The sequence below is a fragment of the Emys orbicularis genome, chromosome 9, assembly GCF_028017835.1.
Source record: "Emys orbicularis isolate rEmyOrb1 chromosome 9, rEmyOrb1.hap1, whole genome shotgun sequence".
In the NCBI taxonomy this organism is placed as follows: Eukaryota; Metazoa; Chordata; order Testudines; family Emydidae; genus Emys; species Emys orbicularis.
The window spans coordinates 97,869,707-97,884,028 of NC_088691.1; positions in this window are offsets into that span (position 1 = coordinate 97,869,707).

Below are 14,322 nucleotides of genomic sequence, written 5' to 3' on the forward strand. Positions count from 1 at the left end.
AGTCTTGACCTGGCCCCCGAGAAAGCTCTGGCTTCTGCATAAGTGATGTGTACTGTTACGGTAGAAAATTCCATTGTTCCTGAAGAGCAGAGTTGTTGACCATGGTCTTCATCCTGGAGTTTTAAACTCTCTTCTAGCTATGCTGGGTCCAGGTCATTGACCACTTTGAAGATAAAGACCAAGACCTTGAACTTGCCTTGCCTATTGCCTCTGAACTTGAATTTGCCTGTCATGTCTGTCAGTGGTTCAAATTTGGCCTGGATAGTCTAACTCCTAGTGGAAATGTATTCACATAACTCAAACGTCCACCACAACTGGCATTAATTGGCACCCTAGGGTAGCCTCAGCAGAAAGGGCAAGGACAGAATAGAACAAATATGTTCTCATTCTTAGAGTTGGTCCATTCAGGACAGGGCTGAGTTCCACAGGCAAGGCAATGAGGGGAAGCCGCATTGCTGCAAACTATCTTTCCTCTCAATAAATAGAGGATTTCAGTCTCCATACCTGTCCACATGGCCCCTTTTCACCAGCACTAAATTCACACCAGTTAGTTTTCTGTGAAGAGCAAAAGCTTTTCTATGCATACACCTGGTACATGCCAAACTGATTCCATAGTGAATCAGTCAGGGGAATAAACCCGCTAAAGAAATACAGTTATTCTGAAACAAGCCTGTACAGTTTAAGAGGTTTCCACTGCATTATGAAATTTTCTGGGCATTGAAAACACAGTAGGCTGAAGTTTGTATTTGAATTAGGTACACAACCAAACCACTGTACATTTTCCCCAGAGTAAATCTATTATGATACAGTATGTGTAAAGCCATCAATAATTTTCAGTTGTTCTTGCTATTGTTTTTGTTTTCCTATTGTTGACAGAGTGGGACTGTCTGCTCTTTATTTGTGCTGTGCTAACCAAACCAAACATATCGGGGAGAACAGGAACGGACAGGGCTTGGAACCAATGGACATTTCATGATATTATTTGTTTGTTTTAATAGCCTCTATGAACTTTAAAAAATAAACATGTGCCAGGGGACAAAAGGGAGGGAAATGTCACACTTTAAGCCCCATCTCACACTATAGTTTGTTTTTTGTAGCTGACCGTGTCTTCACCTGCCTAGTTATGAGGTCATATTTCTGCACAGTTCAATGAGGATTCACCTTTCAATGCACGCTGAGTTCTAACTGTAAGATGCATGTGTTTTTAGTAAAAACACATTGCATTGTTGTTGTTATTATTTATTTTATTTTTACTAGCTCTAAAGGAAAACTATACAAAAGTGATAGAGGGACAGTATATAAAGTGCATTTTAAAAATTCGTGCGGGAAGTGCTTTTAAAGTTAGATGTATTTGAAAGCCACGGACAAGTAAACATAGATGGCCCTATTCTGACTTTTCTCAGTGATTCACTCATCATACCTTTTATTTCCCGTGGACTTTTTGTGCAGTAGGACAAAGGTGATGGCTATTCAGTGAACTTCCACAGAACGTCCAAAATCGACGAGGGGCTGCTTGAAATCAGGCAACTGATATAACTGTAGGCATTCCCTTTAAAAATACAATTAATAGTAGACGACAAATTCTGTTACATCCTTATTGATTTCAGTGGGACTGCACATGTGCAGCAGAGAGTGGAATTTGGCCCTTTATGTACGTTGCACACAGCATTCTATCCAAAGACAGCCATGAATATATAGGAGTTGCTTAGATGCATCAAAAAATGGAACTACATGGCCCACTCCTACTGAATGCTCTGATTCTATTGTTTCTTACATCCCTTCACAATTCGGGGCAATGGAGCCAAGGCACATCCTAGAGGAATTTATTCTAAAGAAGAGGATAATCGCTCACAGTTCCTACATCCCTTTCTCTCTGTTGTGGGGAAAGAATGCATATTGCTGTACAGCTGGGGCATAATTTATGAAGAACTCTTCCTTCCCATTCAACAAGCATATACTACCCAAATTGTTACCTCTGGATAGCACATCTGTGATACTCCATCTGCATTTGAAGTTCTTTATTCGAAATGGAGGGGTTCCTGTATTCTAAAGCATGATCCACTGGTATTGTCTATCATCCAACAAATCATCCACCTATGTAATGGCGGATCCTTAAAACAATCATGGTAGTCAAAAGAGGGAAATTTGCAGAAGACCCTGAAGAGGTTCACATACTGCCATCTGAAAAAGGCAGATCTTGAGCTTTTTTAGTAAGCATAAGGTACTAACAACTTTATCTGAAAGGATCATTGCCCTATTCAGCTATCAGTAATAGCAGAATGTGCCCCTAACAGTGTCCATGTGATACCACTTAGCTGTGTAGTCAATACAGAGCTATTTGGCTACATGCGTGTTTATATCTATTTCCACTGAATCATAGATTTACTAAATGCAAACTGTCATTTAGGGACACCATGTGGCTTTAAGATACTTCATGGAGCAGTTTGGATCCATAAACCAATGAAGGAAACAGAGGTATCCATTTATATATCCTTTAATCTGAGATTGATACAGGCCACATTTCAGCAAAGCCTTAAGTACATGCTTAAGTCCCACTGACCTCAATGGGATGTAAGCACATACTTAAAGTTAAGTGCTTTGCCGAATTGGGGCCATAATATGGATAATATTTTTTATTTAGCAGTAGTCTTCATTTAATAAGTAATGCATGTATAAAATCTAAATAATTTCAAAATACTATAAAATTCGCAACTACAAATGAAGGAATTCAAATAATTCAATAGTGTACTGTATTTGGCTAATCTGTGTTTGAGAATGGTGTATATACACACACAAAATGGGGCAGTATGAAATAAAGCTTTCATTGGCATGGATTTGAGATACTGTACTACTCAAGAGCCCCAAAGTCACTAATGGGGAATGCAGCTCATCTCAGATGAGTGCTGATAAAGCCTTTATACTACATACGTCCATTCTTTATTCTGTATACGTTCTGTATGTTGCAGAAAATCTGTTTTCAGAATGTTTGAGAGAGTTTTGGGGGAGGAAAAGTCCTTTTTTATTTTGAAATTCCTCCACTTGTTGAGTCCTGTGTCTTAGCTATTATCAGCGCAACTGAACAGGGCTGAGAAAGAGTCATAAAACCTCTATAATTGGCCTGAAATAGCTTTTCTGTAGCTGAAAAGGTCATGACTTTAAAATCCAGTATCCCAGGATCTTCCAGGGCTAAAAAGAGTTCTAGGTCCCATTGAGAAGATGGAAATCAGCCCTTTTCCAGTAGGATAAAGTCCCATTCCTAGTCCTGCAGGGTTGCAAGATAGTAAATTATAAAACAGTGACATTCTTATGAATGGAAAAATTGTTACTGAGGTAGGACTGAATCTTGCCAGCCCAGAGCCTTAGCTCAGAGTGATTTTAGTGGGAAATTCCACATTTGGGAGGAAAAGGAAGAAACATTTCTGTGGCAGGCTGATTTTTAAAAAAAGAATGGCAGTGGCGTGACAATGCTCGGGAATTTGGTATTCATAGATTCCAAGGCCAGAAGGGACCATTGTGATCATCTAGTCTGACCTCCTGTATCACATAGGCCAGAGATACGTTAGAGCTGGTAATGGGGGATATGGATTAGTGAACAGAGGGCAGATAAAATGGTCAAAGTTGTGTGATAAATCCGTTTAACACAGTAGTTCCACAACGTATCCTATGACGCTGCAACTTAACAGAGGGATATTCCCTCATTTGTCATGTGTATGTATAGTATATAATATGCCGTATATACTCGATCATAAGCCGGTTTGTTTATAAGCCGACCCCCCCCCCCAAGATGGATAAGTAAAAATGGGAAATTTTTATAACCCGTTCATAAGCCAACCCTATAATTCAGGGGTCAGCAAACTTTGGCTCCCGGGCCATCAGGATAAGCCACTGGGGGGCCGAGATGGTTTGCTTACCTCGAGCGTCTGCAGGCACGGAGGTAAACCTAAGTAAACAAAGTGTCCCGGCGCGCCAGCTGCTTACCCTGATGGGCCGGGACAGCAAATGGTGGGGAAATTTTTTTGGGGGGGGAGAAGCTGGGAGTCAGGGGAGTAACCCCTGTGACCACCCCCCACATGACCCCACCCTAGCCCGGGACCCCCACACTCTCCTCATCCCATCCCTTCCCACCTTATCTAGGGAGGGCCTGGGGAGGATGTCTCTGGCCTGGCCGGAGCTGCTCTGGCAAGCTGGGCAGCGTGGCCGCAGCCTGCTCCGGCGGGCCAGACTGGGCAGCGCGGCCACACCTTGCTCTGGGGGGCGGGGCTGAGCGGCACGGCTGCAGCAGAGAGATACTGGCCCCACCTCTTCCCTTCTGGCTGTGCTGCCTCTCCTTGCTCCCTCTGTTGGGGGGAGGGCTGTGTCCTACCTCTTCCTCTCTATACCCGTTCATAAGCCGACCCCCTTCTCTGGTGCTTCCCTTTATTACTAAAAAAAATTCGGCTTATGACTGAGTATATACGGTACTAATACTGATTCCATGCTGATACATGTATTTGGTTCCTGCAGTTAAAGTTAACTGTTGTTTATCCCTCCCATTCTGCTTATTCAAGCCTCTGTTTGACTATTAAAGAAAAAGTCGGAGACATTCATTTTGGATTGGTGAACCAGAGCATGGCACGTTCTAAGCACAAAACAGCATGTAAGTTGAGGCCTATGCATGATGCACGTAGGTGTCCATCACTACTAGATTTGAAAACCCCTGTCTGTAGCTGAATCTGCAAACACAATCCATGGAAATCAAAGAACAGCATATGATCTAAGTTTTGCTTTCCTTAGAACATGCAGAGATTTGATCAAATGTTTCTTCTACTTTCTTCATGAGGTTCAAATTTTGGAAAATAGATTTTCACAGGGCATATATTTTTTTAAAGAGTAATGACTTACATTAAATTCCTCACCTTTCAAGTATTTTAGATCATAACTCTAAAAGATACTCTTAGCTTTCATCACCATAGGAACACAGGCAATTTACAAGGTGCATACAGCAGTCTTGCAAAATTCTACTCACCCACTCACCTAGAGTGAGTAATTTTTTTTAAAAGGAAGAGGAAAACATTATTCTTTTTATAATGGATGGGTGGGTAAACTGTGGCAGGACTGATATGCGGGAATCACTTCTCCTTCCCCTGAAGTGCAGCCATTTGTAGGGTGAAACATGACAAGTATTGAACAACACTATGCAGCAGATGCAGGTCAGGAATCTACAGAAAAATACCCACATTGGGAGACTAGTCACAACATGGAGTCAACAGTCCCAGTGGGCTTTTCTGTTTTTGAAACGCTTATGTAAGTACCTACCGTAGAGCTTCAAAGTTACGAACACCTTGGGAATGGAGGTTGTTCATAACTCTGAAATGTTCATAACTCTGAACAAAACGTTCTGGTTGTTCTTTCAAAAGTTTACAGCTGAACGTTCACTTAATACAGCTTTGAAACTTTACTATGCAGAAGAAAAATGCTGCTTTTAACTATCTTAATTTAAATGAAACAAGCACAGAAATAGTTTACTTACCTTGTCAAATCTTCTTTTTTTAAACTTTCCCTTTATTTTTTTACTATTTTATGTTTAACACAGTACGGTGCTGTACAGTATTCACTGTTTTTTGTCTCTGCTGCCTGACTGCACGCTTCCGGTTTCAAATGAGGCGTGTGGTTGTCTGGTCAGGTCGTAATGCGGGTGTTCGTAACCCTGAGGTTCTACTGTATATACAATTTTTTGGCAACTATACCAGTAGGTCTGTGCCTGACCTTCTGGTTCTTGCTCTTAATGTGTTGCTGAACCCAAACTTGACGGGTTTGGTTGGCATGAAGTTTTCGGTCTGTAAGAACCAAAAATTTCCCAAATAAGCCATGAGTATATTTGGTATCTTCACACAAATAGGTCTCTCGCCCTCTCCCCACACACAGTCCCCCAGTCTCAGGACCATACCTTAAAAAGGTTGTTTGTGGCAGAGTTGCCCCTTCACTCCCAATGTCTAGCCTTATTCCCCAGCTTGGATTTTTAAGGATAAGCCAGGTGACCTTCTCCATGAAATATTCAGGGACCAGCAGCATGAGACTGCTTCCCCATACAAAAGGAGACATCTTCAGAGAAGTAGGCTACTTCCCTAACCATAGTTACTGTGGTAGGGACAGAAAATGCCTCCACTTTAAAGGCTGTTTACCTCATTCCTGGGCTTAATGAGCTCTAGAATGCATTGTATGGTAGGGCCAGAAAAACATAGACAGCAATGATGCAGCAACAACAAGATCACAGGAGTCTTTCCAGTCCTACTGTTCCTGAATGGTATTTCCTGTGGATATCATTAGCATAACCATTTTTTCCTTCTACCAGTATAATCCAATTCTAAAACAATCGATAAACCTACAAAACGTTTTTGTTTCTTTGTTTAATGACATGTTAAATGTAAAAGCTGCTTGCTCTTTACTCTGAGGCTTCCATGGGGACCAATCGTCATGTCTCCGTGGTCATCTTTTAGCTAGTGACATGGTGATAGGTCAAGGGCAAAGATCAGGGCTGGTGCAAGGAAGTTTCGCGCCCTAGGCGAAACTTCCACCTTGCGCCCCCCCCCAGCCCTGCGGCAGCTCCCCGCACCCCCCTTCACCCTGAGGCGCCCCCCCCCCGGCAGCTCCCCCCCCCGCCCTGAGGCGCCCCCCCCGGCAGCTCCCCCCCCGGGGAGCCGTGCAGCAGCTCCCCACCCCAGCTCACCTCTGCTCCGCCTCCTCCCCGAGCACGCCACCCCCGCTCTAATTCTCCTCCCCTCCCAGGCTTGTGGCGCCAAACAGCTGATTGGCGCCGCAAGCCTGGGAGGTGGAAGAAGTGGAGCAGCGACGGCGTGCTCGGGGAGGGGGCGTAGCAGAGGTGAGCTGGGGTTGGAAGCCCTACGGCAGCTCCCCCCCCCCCGTCCTGAGGCACCCCGTGGCAGCTCCCCACCCCCCCAGCCCGGGGAGCCATGCAGCACCTCCCCACCCCAGCTCACCTCTGCTCCGGCTCCTCCCTGAGCACGCCGCCCCCGCTCTAATTCTCCTCCCAGGCTTGCGGCGCCAAACAGCTGATTGGCGCTGCAAGCCTGGGAGGCGGGAGAAGTGGAGCGGCGACCGTGTGCTCGGGGAGGAACGCTGTAAAAAAAAATTGGGGGCACCGCTTTTTGGCGCCCCCAAATCTTGGCGTCCTAGGCAACCGCCTAGTTCGCCTTAATGGTAGCACCGGCCCTGGCAAAGATATTAGATTACAGAAGCTAATTTTATTTAGATTTTTTAGATTTTAGATAGCTAATAAACCAGCAGTTAAAGAGGAATTAATCACCCTCAGAATTGTTTGGAGAAAGTAACTGTTCAGAAAATATGGATAGCTGTATTAGTTTTCTAGAAAAGTGGACAAATATGGAAACTAAGGGCATGTCTACACTTACCTCCGGAGCAATCGATCTAGGTTGATTTATTGTGTCTAGTCTACATGCGATAAATCAACCACCGAGCGCTCTCCCATCGACTCCAGTACTCCGCCAGAGCGAGAGGTGCAGGCGGAATCGACAGGGGAGCGTCAGCAGTCGACTTACCGCAGTGAAGACACCGCGGTAAGTAGATCTAAGTACATCGACTTCAGCTACATAATTCATGTAGCTGAAGTTGCGTAACTTAGATCGATTCTCTCTTCCCCTCCTCCCCCCCCCCAGTGTAGACCAGGCCTAAGGCACTCAGAGGTTAACGCTAGTGTGAAGTCAATGGAGATATGTTGATTTTCATCAAGTCCATACTACTTTAGTCACTAGATATTTTCTGCACTGTGAACTGTTGTCATACATGGGTTGTAGTCTACTAGTTAGAGCACTGAACTGGGTGTCCTAGATGCTAGTTTTCTAATTCCGTTGATTCACTCTGTGACCATCATCTAGTCACTTAGGCCTACATTTTCAAAATCATTCAGTAATGAGGATGGTGGACACATAGCACTTTTGGAAATCAGGCCCAAAGGGTCAAAAGCTGGACTCTCACAAAACGGAAGCACCCTAAATTAATTGACACTTCTGAATGCTTAGGCTTTAACCGCTGACTGGCTTTCTTTCCCTTTTTAAAAATCTACCTAACAGGTGCTACGGCTTAAACAATGAATATTTTACGAAGTGCTGGATGACAAGTTCTGGAGACGTGTAATGCTGTTGTCATTTGTGTTAGAATTTGAGCACCGTTACAATGAAAGAAATAAAATATTACTACTATCCCAGAACAAGTATTTAATACTTTTGGGGGTAGGTGAACCTGTAGTTGCCTGCTGAGCCCGCCTTGTATAGGCAAAATTCGAAGTGGGTGGGAGTTTTGCCCAAGTAACTACTAGTGCGGAATTGAGCCTATAGTTCCTAAAGCTCAACTTGGTGAGGGAAAAATCAAACACCAATGTGGGAAATCCCACTGGTGGCATATATGATAATCTACAATAGCTTCAGCCCCTCTCCTTTCAGGCTAGGATTTTCAGAGGAATGGTAGGTATTAGTTTAATTCTGTTCCCATTGAAGTCAATGGGAGAAGAGTCCGGCCAATACTGAGTACTTTTAAAGATCCCCACTGTTAATCTTGTTCTTCCCTTAACTTTTAATATAGACATTTGTGTCCCACGGGGACTTGTATTTATGTGTAAGTGTGGGATAGTGTAAGGATTTAGTTTTTGTTTTAAGGCAATGTATGTAAAAAGCTAGCATTATTAGCTGCCGGTTTTAGCTACGATTAATTTTGTTCAGTGTGCCAGTCATTAGATTGTAGGGAGACTGCAAAGTTTTTTTCTTTCCTTTTAGCTTTGCTGAAGAGGTACTACCAACATTGACTTCTAATAGGTAATAAAAATGTATGTTTAAGAGCTACAAAGTAAATTCACTTATAATCTGAATTTAGCTGTTTTACTTACCTGCTAATAAAATTCTCTCTTTTAAGAAAAATGAAATGGTCACCTTTATGTGAACTATTTCCTCATTTTTTCCCCCTCCACCTTTCTCCGTGTAGTGGAAAAATAAAGTCATCAGGCCTCCACGGTATTAGTTACCACATAACTGGCATGGTTGTCTCACGCAAACACTGAAGAGGTATGGAGCTAAATCAACAGATTCTGATTTGTTGGTTCACCCAAGTACAAACTAGCCAAGGAAAAACCAAGTTGGAAACAGAGCACAAATATATGTGAGAGGCAAGCCACAGCTTGCAGAAAAGAAAATGTTTGCAGAAAACGCCAGCATTACAGGTTTATCTAAGGTGTGGTCTAGCTTAAGCTGCAGTAATTACCCAGGATACCATAGCCAGTGACTGAAAAATGAAGTGCTTTACAAACTTAACCCTTTCACATCTACTGGGACCAACCACGGTGTTCTATCTAGGTCAAGTCATGCTTTATCTGTTGGGGGAGATTAAATTGAAAATTCCCCTGAGTAAGATCATTTCCTCCTCTATTTACTTGCCAAGAGACCTGAGTCTAGGCTTTTGTGTTCTTCCCACTTTAGTTAATGGCATTACACAACTAGCAAAAACAGAACAGGGAGCTATTTCCCCATACTTCTGAAGGTGTTAGTGATGCCATCAACTGTGGACAAGAGCAACAAAATGAGATTAAACCTTTGAAAATGTACAATAATACACCAGGGATGGGGAAGCCCCTGAAATAGAGATCAATGAGGGGTGGGAATACCTGGAAAGCAGTAATACTGGGAGAACAATGGGGTCAGAATAGAGGGCAAATTAGCTAAGGGTTTACACAATGCAACATGCTGATGACCACAAAAAAAAAAAAAAAAAGTCAAGATGATGTTTGTCTGCACACCCAGGAGCATTATGTCATAGTCTAGGGAGGTGGAAGTACCTCTCTGTATGATTGTAGTAGAACCGCACTTAGCAATGGTTCCAATTGTTGCTTGGTATAACACTATTGACTTCTCTGGAATTAAACCAGCAGAGAATTTGGCCCACTCTCTTCAGTTCTGAGGCCCATCTAATCTAACCTCCTGTATAAGACAGGCCACAGAATTTCATGTAGTTACTCCTGTATTGAACCCAATAATATGTTTGACTAAAGCGTATCTTACAGCAAGGCATCCAGTCTTCAAGAAATGGAGAACCCATCACTTCCCAGGAAAAGCTTGTTCCAAGGGTTAATCACCCTCACTGTTAAACATTTGTGCCTTATTTCTAATTTGAATTTGTCTGGCTTTCACTTCCATTTAAGAGATGCAGTGAGATTTATTAGTCTGTGAAATAATCTTCCAAGGTACGCGGAGGAATAATCCAGCACTGGCAAGTGATGAACTAATAGCTCACCTTCTCGGATTGCTGTAACTCTCAAGTGCCATAAGATATATGCTTCAGAAAGTCCTTGGGTGATCATTTTCACCTGGCTTGCCAAGCATCATGATTTTCAGCAGGTTGTGCCATTTGCCAAGGTGAGGGAGAAGTTTACCCTACCCACTTAGTCTGTGCATTTTATGCAGATGGAGAAATTCTGTCTGCAGGGATGCTGATCCAACATTTTTTATAAGTACTACATTTTGTTTTAAAATGCATTTCAGAGGCCCTGCAACAAAAGCTGAGACTCTCCTTATGTTCCACTGGAAAACAAATGAACAGTTGGCAGGTTAGATCATGTGAGTTACCAGTCTTAGGATTCCCCCTCCCAAAGAAAAACACCAAATGTTGTGTTTTGTTTCTTTTTCATCACAATAAATAAATGATAAGAGGCAGAGAAGCAAACCAAGCCACGTAGAATAAAATTAGCTCTAAATTAACAACATGCCTATTGGCTAAGGAGCACACAGATGATGAATGATGTGAGGTGATGATAGCGAGAGGGGTCTTCTCCTTATGATTATTAAATAAATTACTTTGGGCCATGCCCTTAGTCAGTGCATGCAGCTCTTAGTGATGTCAATGAGAGATGCACAACAAAAGAGCACTATTTGGCCCTGGGGTGTGCCTACATTGCAGCTAGGCGTGTGCCACCCAGTCCAGGTAGACCCACATGCACTAGGTCCGCTCAAGTTTACCTTAGACCTTAGTCCATCCCGTGCTTTCCTGCACATCGGGCTACCCACATTTGCCATCCTTGCCTGTCAACTGCCCTTCTCTCCAAATCTTCCCATTTCATGTTGAGGTGCTTGATTCATTCAGAACTGTTCATTTCCATGTTATTTGCATTCTTCCTCTTTTTCTTCTTGAGTTTTCTGGCTTCCATTCAAGGGCGGTATTTGGTAAGCGTTATTTTTCCATTCTCAGCACATGTCCCAGCCACTGATGTCTTCCTTTTGCAGATTATTTGTGAGAGGGTGCCTTGTCCAGTAATTTTTCTGACTTCTTCATTCATCTTCCTATCTCTGTATGTTATTCCCAATATTCTTCTCAGACATTTGTGATGAAATGCATCCAGCTTTTGCGTATCTTTCTTGGTAAGTTGCCATGTCTCTGCTATATGTTGTGATGGCGATAAGTATTGCTTTGTACTTGTTCAGTTTTGTCTTGAGGGAGATGTTTTTGAGTTGCCAGATGTTTTTGAGTCTTTCAAATGCAGTGTTTGCTAAAAAATACATACATACCAAAAGGGTCAGGTGGGCTTACAGCCCGGTGGCTAGCCAAAGCTCCAGCCCATGGCACAAGGCCACACTACTATTTCTGTATTAGCTCAAACAGAGCTATTGCATCTGTCTATCCAGGCCGGGAGGCACGCTCCGAGCTGTACAATAGGCATACCCAAAGTGTCGTCATTGATAGCAGAAGCATTGCCGCTACTATTGGCTTTTCTGTATCATCCCCCCAGTCCCTGACCAGTGTTCCTGGCTGGGTTTTCCTTTGGTATGAATGATTTTTCTCTCCTTTTCATGGTTGCTTCCCCATTGCTCTTCCCATTTTCTGTCGCCATTCAAAACTCTCTCTCTCAGTTTGTGCCTCCGGGGCCCATATCCTACAAAGGCATGGGAGAAGAGGTCTGAATACAAAAGAATACCAATATGTTCCCATTGCCCCCATTCAATTCAATGGGGGTCTTTCTACTGACTTCAGTGGATGTTGGATCAGGCCCATACTGCCACTGTGTATCCCCATCTTCCCAGTATTCTCTGGCCTCCACATTCAGTATGTGCTTTGCTTCCTTTGGCTTCTCCCTTTTTGCCAGTAACGTGCCTGCCGCCACACTGATGGGGGGTTACTTAATCAAAATGTTTGCTGCTGCAGGCAGCAGTAACTTGCGAAGGTTTCCTTATGCTTTTATAGTTTTTTATTACACAGAATAGTCATGGGCAACCTGAAAATCCTAAATCTAAGAGAGAAGAGTTACTAATTGATCCCAGTGGGCTACAGTCAGTTTTCATTTAGCTGAGCAAATTTTTCTGGCTACTTTCATTGCTCTTGCAGTGTGACCCAGGCAACCACTCTCTTCTTTACTCCCCATTTCCATCTGTCTGTGTCTCTCTCGCTGCCTCTGTGCCTGTTTCTCACCCTCTTTTCTTCCTGGGAAACATTTTTATTTGTTGTTCAAATATTTGCCGTCCTTAGAAGACCAGAGAAACTTCAAGCAGTTTTGAAAATGTAGAAGGGCCCCTTAAACTCAATGAAAATTACTGAGATATTGCTTTAAAATGCCCTGCTTAAACAAATTAGAGAGTTCTACAACTCTCCAGTGTCCAATAGAGACGCAAGAGGCACCTGGAATAATACACTGGTCACACTTAAATTACTCTCTTTAAGAACGTAACCTTAATAAGATAAACTGACTCTGCACTAAACCACAGCAGCATAGATAACAATGCAAGGCAGCTCCCCTAAATGAATCTCTGTTAAGAAAGTGACCAGGGGACAGAATGGAGCACCTGTGCATGAAAAGGGAAAAATACAAAAATAATTTAACCTGTTAAAAGAATCAATTTTTCTGTGTATCAGAGCAAAACGCTAACAGCCTTATGGTCAGCTCTTCAGTGCCTGAAAGGCTTTTAAAAGGATTTCCTTTTATACAGAAGCAATTCATTGACTAAATTTCTACAGCACTGTGAATTTAGCAGCTAGAGATAGAAAATAATAAAGAGTCAGTTTAGGATGCAAGTGGTTTATTGTAACCTCTCAAGGCAGGATTTAACCCCATGGAGTGTCAGAATATTACTGCGCTCAGATTTTTGTCCACAGGCCCTGAGCAAATCGAGTTTGGTGGCTTCGTCTAGGTTACATAACACCAAACATTTTGAAAAATTGGACACAATTGTCAGCCTTTGCTCTGAAAGGGCACAGGATTAAATGAGCATAAAAATTTAATTGTCCTCTTACCCTGAATAAGGCTAGGGCCTTCCACATTAGGGTGGAGGTAGCTAGTTGAGCAGCAATTTTTATCTGGCCTCTGGATAAATAGATTCATTCAGCCTTCGTGGTCCTTCAACTTTCATTAACACAGAAATTAATCACATAAATTAAACATATATATTTTGCTGGATAGGAACTTAACAAGCTGCATCCTTTGCAGGACAAGAGAAAAGAACCAGGCATGTGTACATATTTGGCCTGACAATGCCAAGATTCCTAGACTATGTTTATATCTCTGTCCTTAATTTTATAGGGTCAGATCCTCAGCTAGTGTAAATTGTCTCTACTGACCTCAGTGGAGGTAGGCCAATTTACACCAGCTGAGGATCGACACTGTAAAATGAAGGATAGAGGTAGAAGGCCGAATTATACCAGCTGAAGGTCTGGCCCGTAATTTGCTTAAGAAGCTTAGAGCCTGATTCTTTACCTTTTTTCTCTTTTTCCACTGGTGTAAATCCATTTATTTGAATGGCAGTATATTGGTGTGAAACTGGAGTAATGTAGTGTAGAATCAGTCTCTTAGAATGTCTGAGTGTGCATGAGTGTGTATATTCCTGTGATCTGGTACCAAAACATAATAAACTTCTTGAAAGTTACCAAATTTTGTGATATATAAAAATATCTTCCACTTATACAGTCTCTTTCATTCCAAATAATCCTGTAGAGCTTTACAAATATCTGAGTGACAGTGAACTGTCTGATTTTCAAAATAAATTATTTCTACCAGTGTAAGTACATTAAATAACATAATATGCAATGATAACTTTAGAACTTCCAGAGTTGTAAAGGGGAAAACTACCTCCCAGCCTGCTGATGTAAATAGCAGCATGTTATGTGATAATGTTGACCATAAGCCATTGAAATAAGGCTGGATTTGCTTAAAAGCAAATGCTTTGTATTTAAGGTTTATTTTTCTCATGTTTAAAATATGAAATTACCCAGTAAAAGGAAGTGGTAAAACCTCCTTCGCGCAAAGCCCTGGGAATGTATCCGCTTGTTCACACATGCTCC